The following is a 10,314-nucleotide window of genomic DNA, read 5'->3' on the forward strand; positions in this document are numbered from 1 at the left end:
ATCAGTCGAAGAATGTACATTATCTGTTCGTGCTACGAAATTAAATAGATCTCCAAGATTTGATGGGATATCGCTAGAATTCCATAGAAAGTTTTGGGACAAACTTCAATATATATTGTAACAATTTTAAATAGAGGTTATATGGACCAGAAACTTCCTTACTCGCAAAGAACGTGTGTTCTCTTCTTAATTTTTTTATCATTAAACAATTGTCGTCCAATGTTTTGTTTTAATGTTGATCGTATGATCCTTTCACATGTTCCATCTAATCTTGGAGATCTATTTAATTTCGTAGCAAGAACAGATAATGTACACTCTTCGACTGATATAAGACCATCACAAATCAACTTTTGTTCATTATTAAAAATGTTAAGAACTTTTATCACGAATAAAAAGTGTCTGTTTTCCATGTCCGGTTTTTTGTCCCTGGGTTACATCCTTTTGATTTCCGCTAGAATATTGGTTACCTTGATAACTTTTTTATAATGATTTATCAAGCCTAAAGACGGCTTAAATTAAAATATAAACCTCAGTACTATCGATCATGGCAAAATATGAATTTTATCTTATTGTTAAAAAATACAAAGAAATCAGTAATTTGTACTGTTGGTTGTCTGAAAGAAATTCAGTAACTTAATACTTGATATTGTCGGACTTGAGCATTTTATGTGTCATATAATGCGAGCTGCTTATTATTTGATGTCATATTATACGATTTTTGCTATGTTTTGATAACTGTAATTCTGTTGTATACTAATGATATTATTATGTTACTTCTGTGGCATTTATGTGCTTAGTCAATAAAAAAAGATGTATCTTCCTATTAATCTAGTTGAATGCCACCCGAATGTGTAAAACAATTCAATTTATATGATAAGAACGGGTTAAAGAATTGATACTTATATAAACTTACCTGTCTGAAGGACATAGCCGTTATATTGTGTGTTCCTAATATAAATGCACAAACACACGTTAATTGTCATCGTAAAGTTAAAATAGTATAGTTACGCAAAAAAAAAAATTAAGAATATTTAAATCCAAATCTGCGTTTTCGAAACTATCTTAATTCCACTTTGTTACAGGTTTGAAATAATTAAATAACAATCGCTTCAATACATGGCCAAAAAGATCATATTTTATCATAAATTGCTGAATATCGGCAAAAAAAATGAAAATAGAAGGACATTTTCAATACATTAAAATCCAAGTATATGACCAAAGCGCAAAAGCCGGAACACAGACGATCTACATACTCGCTCAAGTGAGCATAGATGATCTACATACACACAGTAGTCAACAAAATCAAACATGTGCGGTTACAGAATATGAGTTTTCGGTTTCGCGCCAAGTATTTTAAGTGAGCTCAGTAATTCCGACACAGTCGGTATAGTTTCTCTTTTTACCCTTTGACCTTAAAGACGCTCTTCCGTGGAAACGCAAGTCACCTGATCGAAATTATGTTTCCCGATTGGCCATATACTGATAACTTAGAGGCGTTCCAAAAAACTGTATCGAAGATTAAAATTGCGTGCCATGTGTTATTTCATGGATGAAATGTAGAAAATTATGTTTCGCCTATGAAGTCACTAAACTGAATATTCTTAGTTCCTATCATGTAAACTTGTATTCGGCTCGGTCACAAACGGTGCTTGTTTTATTCCCGACTTGCGGGCCAACATTTTGTCAACATTTATCTCCCTTTAGAGAAGGTGTCTATTCGGAACACGTAAAGTTTTACATCCGATATCTACGATACTTTAGAAAATCTCGAAAGTCAAAAGGGAATTTCTCGTTCTACTGACCCTGCCTTACGTAACCTACCAACAAAATGAGACACCCTGTTGTGTTTGTCTGCTGGGTATTCCATTTTCATTCGAGTCGATTAGAGAGACTTCGAAATTACATCTGCTCTTACGGGAGGTAACTCTGCAAAAACGGGTAAAATATGGCTGCATCCCGAGCTCCTCAAGTAGGGAATATTTCATAAACTAAGCTGAAAATAAAGATGGCTAATCAATTGACCTATGGTATGACATATTCTTTGGGAAAGGGACAAATCATAAAAGATTATCTTTTTTGAATCTGTAGTTGCTATTCCAAAAATCATTTATTCATATCATTAGAAGAGTAGAGAAGTAAAAGTCAAGCCAGGGACCATGATTTTATGTTCGTTCTTGTGCAAAAGTTATTTCTGTATTTGCCAACAAAATCCTGCAAAGAAAGATTTCTGGCTTGCTTGGGACAGGCACATAAAGTATGTGGCGGAGTTAAACATGTTTGTGATGATATTTCCCCCTAATCTGGAACCATGGGGGAAAAACCACTATAAAAATCTATTGAATGGGGATTTAACTCTTAAGAGCGACATAGATTACATATACAAACAATTTAACAAATAGGACACATTACAGTAAGCTTCATCTACCTCTAAAAAGTACTCGCTTTCACTGTAAGCTTGTTCGAAATCCAAAGGCAACTAATCAGCTCACCTTGCTCACTCAAACAAAAATATTAATTAAAACACGTCCAACATGCAGTTTTTTTTAGTGAAATTATATCATGAAATGTCAAAAAAGTAAAACAAGGTAGCTGGAAGAGGTTCATAAAAGCTTGACAGTACGTTAGCTTTAAAGGAACCCTCTTATTATTTTTCTTGGTTTTGTACCCCTATAAATATCATTACAGCTGATACTGTTACCCCGTACAAATCCAACAATTTATGTCTGCTGGTTTTACTGTGAAAGTAAGTTTATATGCTACCATTTTAAACAAAATTAGTAGTATCAAAAAAGTTTTTTTTCTGTGTCAGAAATTTCATGAGTTAACTAAATTGATGGATGAGTGTTGTGAGCATGAGGATAAAATTCTCTAAATTCTGTTGTAACTCTTTTCATTTAATATCGACATCGATGAATCGAACCCAAGGGAGCTAGGGGTTTAGATAAGCTAGGAGGTGAAAATAATTTGAATTTCCAGTTTACCTAAGAAAGAGCTGTATTCGTCCGATTAGTTTTACCGTTAACTTGTAGGTAGTCTTCATCGATGAAATTGAAGTTGTTACATTTCAAGACTGAAGTGAGTAGCTTAACTTGACAGTCAGAATGGGACCACAATTATTCCAAGTTCCAAGTTTCCTTACAAGATTCTATACATCATGGGGATATTATAATTGAGTGGATTGGCATTTAGAGAGACCAACAGTGTTTCAAGAGGAAGAGGATCCATATATTTCATTTTTCTCAAATAATCCGTGTTATCTTGTATATATGACAGGAGCTTTTAAACAACTAGTCTGTGATGGTAATAAACAAATTCAGATTGTTTTTTTTTTCGATTTTTGGTCTTTAGTAGCTGTCAAGAGAGCGTGAAAAATCTGAAAAAATGTGATACATCCGAAAAAAGGCTACACATTTTTATTTTTGATATTAAGTTGTTTTATGGGTCTATATTATGAAATGTGTAATTATTCATTCCAATTTGTCTGCTCTTCGGAGATAATTAACATTGAAAATCCGATAGATTCTCTTATATTTGAGTGTTATTTCCCTTAATTTTGAAATATACATTGCATTCTCTTTAATTTTTATCTACTAAGAGCACAGGTTATATGAAAAACCGAATGTTAATTTCTGTTTACTATGGCAATTTAAACAAAATATAAAAAATAAAAATATGCAGACTTTCCAGCCATGAATCACATTTTGTATGATTCTTAGCTGGAGTGCTACTGAAGTATTCAAGCTAATCTTTCAGTTTTACTTCGATGCTTGCGCATTTTGTTCAGTTCCTAAGATCAATTAAGAAGTTCCCATTGGAATGCCGACCGTTTTTGAATAACGCGTCTACCAAACTGGACAAACATGGAAAAAACTATAACATCTTGAAGACATAATCATAAACTATATAAGGCAAAATCTGAGAAATCCCGAATGTCTTATAATTGTCTGATGTTCCGAAGGAAGGAAAAATGTCTTTACAGAGATTCCATGGCAAGAACATCTGGACCTGTCATACAAACATTTTTCCTTTTTTTTTTCTTAAACACTTTGTAAAGAATTACTTGTTAATGACTAAAGTTATGTATAATAATTTGCCGTTCTTTTTTCGTGGAAGTTTTGATTGATATACAACATTTTTCTTGTATTTATTTTTTATTAGATATTTAATAGGATTACATTATTTTTTGACACTTACAATATGATTTATAGTTATGTTGAAGTAAATCTAAAAATAATTCGACAGAATTCCGTACTATTCTGGCCGTCTCCAAAATAGCAATCATATGGAAATTGTAACCCTGTGTTTAATACAAGAGACGAAAGTTTCCGTGTATTAGGGGTTTTCATTTTGATAGTTCGTGGTCAGCCTTTGGTAACCCCCCCCCCCCCACCGAACCAGCAGTGGCATCATCCCAGTGGTTTCTAAATTAAAAATGGCGAGTGATCAAACGAAATCCTGAATATGAGTATATATGATTCGAGTATTGCACAGAAAGCAGACAAGTGTTAATGGCCTATAACTATATGTAGTATTGCGGGATTATCGAACCAACTTCGTCGACAGTGCACTGCTACGCATTTACCAAGCATTTACTATCATATTTATTGCTGCTTCTATCTCTTTTCTTCTCTGTCTTTTTGTTTTGTTCTAGTTTTATAATTCTTTTCTAATTCTAGATATGCAATGTATATTATTTTTTTTGTTCCATTGTTCCTAGTCAGTCTAAACGGGTGTGTTTGTGTGTTAAAATAAAGCAAAAAAAATATCCCATGGCTGTATAGAACGCAATAATATAGAAACATTCCTACCATAATTATCTAATGTATAAATCATATATTTCACAATGCATTTGAGTTATCATTTTTGAAACGATGTCAACATATCCAATCAATATTATTGCATTTCATTTGCTGCATTGTCCATCTTCAAGTTCGTCACTCCTCTCTCGCTCTTCTTTTCAACAATGAATAACTGTTTCTTTAATTTTAACACCTGCATGCCTTATGGCTGCTGCTTGTAATTTTAAAAATCATAATCACCTTTTAAAAAGAGTCAAATGCGTTGAAAATGTTACTATCAGCGACTATTTATCACTAAAACATCCTAAATAAGAAGATGTAATATGGTTCAAAAGCTATAAACTTTGTACATGTACGTATGTCTCACCATAATCTTGTAACTTCTATCCCTTTCAAGTATGTCAAATACTGAAACGAAAAAGGGTACGCGTTGTCAAATTATTGTTTAGTCAGCAACATAACATAGCAACACCCCCATCTATTTAAGAGATAACTGTTTTAATAGTACTTGATGCTTTGCGGACGTCCATCTGTAGTTTTATTGACGCAAATTGAGTTTACCTTGGCGACGCGTAGCCATGTAAACGGATATTTGCGACAGAAAAACTACAGATTATGCACATGTTTACAAATATATATTAACATGTGTTACTAAATATCTACTGATATCAATAAATGGGAAAAAATTCCACAATGACTTGCCACAACCATAAGACATGTCATATATATATTCTTCCTTGAAGGTGTACATGCATAGATGTGTTGAACGTGCTCTGTCATGTTAATAATTTTAAAATGGTAGGGGTCATAAACTAAAAAATAAACAATAAATATGAGCAATTATTAATTAGTAGTTAGTAAAATCATATCAAAATTTCATAACAATTGATCAACCATAACCATAAAGTCATCGCACGAAAATCAAGTGAATATGGACGACGACGACACGGACGCCGCCAACGATGACGTCGCTGTCAGCACCATTTTTCAACCTTAGGACCAAATTAGTAGTGTATGATTTGCTAAGAATTTACATTTATAATGTCTTTGTTTTTACATTAGTCCTAATTAAACAGTTCTTTAGCAAAGGAGAATAAAACTGCATAATTGCAAAATTTCCCACTTACAGTCATGTACTCAACGAAAAACATTCGAAATTCTTATGAAAACAAAAATACAATACCTGTATATAAAGGACTTCAAGGCTAAACCCATCGGTACTGACCCACAATTAACACTTCAAAATCAATATTTCAACTAAATCTTGTATCAAATAATTCTATATATTTCTAAATAGTCACATACATTTGTAGCCTGAAAAATGTTCTCTTGAACAAAAACTGTTTACTTGTTTTTGCAGCTGTATAAAATATGTCAAGAGGCACTGCCACTATCATTTGGTTTCAAAACCAACATAACGTGTATGTACATGAGAATCCAAGTCAGAAAAAGCTTGCCAAACAACCTCTTATAAGACTAGCACTACTGGAGTAATAAATAGACCATCAGTTTAGGCCTAAAAAATGTTTCCGGTCACCCTACTGACCCTCCTTCAGACTCCCTACTCATAAGTTTTTATTTGAAATTTTCAAGAAAATAAAATAACGTAAAAATTCTGCAGATTGTCTTTCAGAAAAAAAAGAAAATCGAAAACACACATGCCATGAGTGTGTTCTTGGTCGTGGATAATCCCTTTTTGGAATTCGGCACTTGAAATATTTTTTTGGTTTTACCACCTCCGTCAAAGCAAAAAAATACTCATGCGCCGAATCTCAAAAGGGATTAGGCTGTTGACTAAATGTATTACATGTTTAGTCTTTGGATATTTGGTTTTAATTGTATCTTTATGACTTATTTCATTTCAAAAATATTAAATGAAAATAAAAATTCCTACTTACCAATCACTACAAAATTTTAGAGCAGTGCTCGGAAACATAACATTTTTTTTCTTCGGCCTTGGAAATTTCTCATCAATTGACTGGCACAATATCTGTCTTACATGCACTAGGAAGTGTTGATTTTATTCCAAAAAGTATTTTGCTGTGTCAAAGATTCAGCAAATGCTGCTGTAGGCTATTCAACGCTGTATATAGCGTGCATATTATAAATCGAATCACTAGGTCGCTGATCGACATTAAATCACGTGATAATGCATTAATTTTAATTAATTTAACGAATGAACGTGGTCACATGACATCTAATTTCCCCGAATACACAATGGCCCCCATTCACGGGTTTGACTGTCCGGGGACTGTGTAAACGCTTTGATCCTTTACACCGACCGTCCGTGAGAGGCCCCAAACCACAGCCAAGGACGTTAAGAAATATCCAGTCCGTCATATTACACAAACGATTGCAAACCGGGTCTATCAGTATTGAGTATGTTAGCACGAAAACGAAAATTAAACCAAGCATGCGAACAGTCAGCTGATTGTCAGCGTCACTGATATCGTGCAAATGATTGGCTAACACTGTGTTACGAAAGTTTTTTTTTAGGATTTTAGTGGTTTATACCCACAGACAGTCGAATTATCTCCTAGAAGCAACGATGTTCTAGCTTAATAATGAAGGAAATGAAGGATGTATAACGGATATACGGAAAGTGCTATCATTTTCAACTTTATAGTTATTGTGTAATTTAACGATAAACACTCTCCAAAATCGTCATCATATTTGTTGTCAATTAGTAGGTCAGCCAATTTAAAAGTTATGCAAATTATCTTGACCGTAATATTCATACGTGCATAATTTGTGAATCGGCTCCGACAGGTATATTGAGAATTCTTATAATGACGTGCTTCAAAGCTCTTTACACTACAGCCATGGTAAAAGTGATAAATTTCGTGTAACACATAGGCTGCGTCTATTCAAAAATATGAAAAAATTAATCCAAGTAGAAATAAATCAATGAAACTCCATTTTATCATTATTTTACCATAAGCTATGATCGCTCGGGGTAAAACAATGCGACATCAATGGCAAACCCGTAATAAAAAAGTTTCCGTGATTTATTTCGTAATTTTACGCTCGAGTCGAGCCAATGAAAAGGCTTGTTAAATAATTATTGTATTGGAAGTTAGTACATACTCACTGCATGTGTTTAGTATTATCACCAATACCAATGTTTAACACAAGTATCATTCAAAACCTCTGTAATACACAATTAAATAATCAGGGGCGCATCCAAAATTTCAAGTTAGGAGTGTAAAAAGAAAAAAAGATTGGACGCGTTAGCCGGGTCGGCCCCTATGAATCCACGCTTGTTATCATCGTGAAATTATAAGTATGCCTAATGGTAATGACTTGAATGTGTTTGACAATATCAGGAAAAATGAATATGGTGAATATGTCAAAGAGACAACAACCAAACCGGGATGAAAATGGCAACCCATGGGTCTTCAATGAACAATGAGGAATTAAACCCTCACACCTGGATGCAGAGCAGGTTGCAGTTGGCCCTAGAACACATTATACTCGGGTATAGCGAAATAGTTAATTGACTCTACATACTCCAGCAACGTAAAGTAAACTGAAAGTGAAATCTTTACAAGAAATACGGAGGCCAAAAATTCTTGGGACAGGTGCAAAAATACGGCGGGGTTAACATACTTAGGCGTGATCACAACCCTCCCTTTTAAAAACTGGCCACTGTAGAAAAAAATTCACAATTGAAAATACATAAAAATCAGTCCAAATTATTAAAACAGGTATAAAGAAACTGACTATATGTTACAGGACTACTAGCAGTTAACAGATATGCCATATCCAGATCAGTTTACTATCAACCTCAATTCTTCCTTGATTACTCTTTCCCAAGCAGTAGGACTAGGACAACCGGAAGTGCATTTGAAACCAAAAAATGTGATCCATCCTAATCAGTGACCTTCCGCGATGTTTGCACTATTTCGTGTGTATTGGCCGTTCGGCAAATGACGTTGAAAATGACAATGTCATGTTTAAGCGATTACTGTGTTGCATCCACTTGACGGAAAGCTATGATTTTTTTCGCCATGAAAAGTTTAGATCTTTTGAAAGTAGTCTTTCTACTTCCCTTGTCTAGATTTGAAAAAAAAATATGATTAAATATGATTAATTTTTTTTTTCGTGCAAAAAGATCAGACACTTCCCCACATGATCACAAGTAATTTACGCGAATTAGGCACAAAAAATGTTACCTCCTGGATTTTCTTGAAAGTTGGCGATAAGAAAACTGAAATTCCTGACTACATTTTCATATAAGTCAAAATGAGAGTCACGGTTGAACAAAAAAACGTACCTAATTTAAATGAGGGTTGTATTTTTTGGTAGATTATCCTATGAAATTTTATATATCGGTTTAATGCTTCTCGTTGGCACTCTATTTGACATTTAAAAACTTAAAAAACTACTAATTTTTGGCACGAAATTTTAGTCAGATATTAAAAGATTATTCTTATGCTACTGAGTTTGAATCAAAATATATTAGGCACGAACCATTTTCTTATGGTGGTGGGGGCTGGGATTTCCTAATTTTAATTTTTTTTTTCAGACCAAAATAAAATTGGATTTTTTTTTACACTTTCAGCAGATATTTTTATTTATTTATTTAGAGAAACTAATCTATTTTTTTTTTTTAATTTCCTGAAATGTATGCTTTTTGATCTCTGCAAGAGCAATATCCCAGCGTATGCTTATAGGAAAAATGCATATTATAAAGCACATGGTTCAAGGTGATATTTTATTACGGTAATATAAAACAATTTTGTCTATAGCCTTGTCTTGGTTTTGGTGAGCATAGTTTCTGTAGGCCAGTTCCTGCACTATGGTACACCCTTAGACCATCATAGAGATACCAAGATCCTTGAATTTTCATGTTGCAATTAAAATGTCCTCCATTTCCGTATCTTAACGCGAGCAAGGAATACCTGAAAAAAATCATACGTAAATACATACGTCAACATCTTTTTGCATTATTTTTGTTTTGTTTCAGAGAATATCAGGTTTGAACTGTGACAACAAATGATCCCTAGAGATATTTAGCGTCACTATAATAATTCTATAATGTAAATTACACCACAATACATGTATACATGAATGAGTATAAAATGATATTAATAAAACATAGGTAAAAGCTACGTCATCTTAGCTAAACTTAACTATTTCAGATAGAGAAAATAGGATTGTATGAAAAACACACACATACACACACAAAAACAAGAAAAAAGTAGAGAAGAGGAAAGCTCGAGCAGTTTTAAAATGTGGTAGACCAGAAAAACAAAACAAAGTTCAAACAGACAATATTTCCCGCTTCCTAGTAAAAAAAAAAACCAACAGATAAAGAAAACGTTCAAAAAAATGTTTATGTTCCGCCATTGTCTTGCATTGCTTGGAAGACTATGTTTTAGACATTTAAAATATAACAAAATAATCAAGAGATTACAAATCCAAGGTATAAAAAGAATGGAAATCGGGAATATGTCAAGGAGACAACCACTCAACCAGGAATGGAAAATCGACAGCCTAAGGCGACCTATTT

The sequence above is a fragment of the Perna viridis genome, chromosome 7 (assembly GCF_037379345.1).
Source record: "Perna viridis isolate PV_CMFRI_1.1 ecotype Kerala chromosome 7, ASM3737934v1, whole genome shotgun sequence".
NCBI classification, from domain to species: Eukaryota; Metazoa; Mollusca; class Bivalvia; order Mytilida; family Mytilidae; genus Perna; species Perna viridis.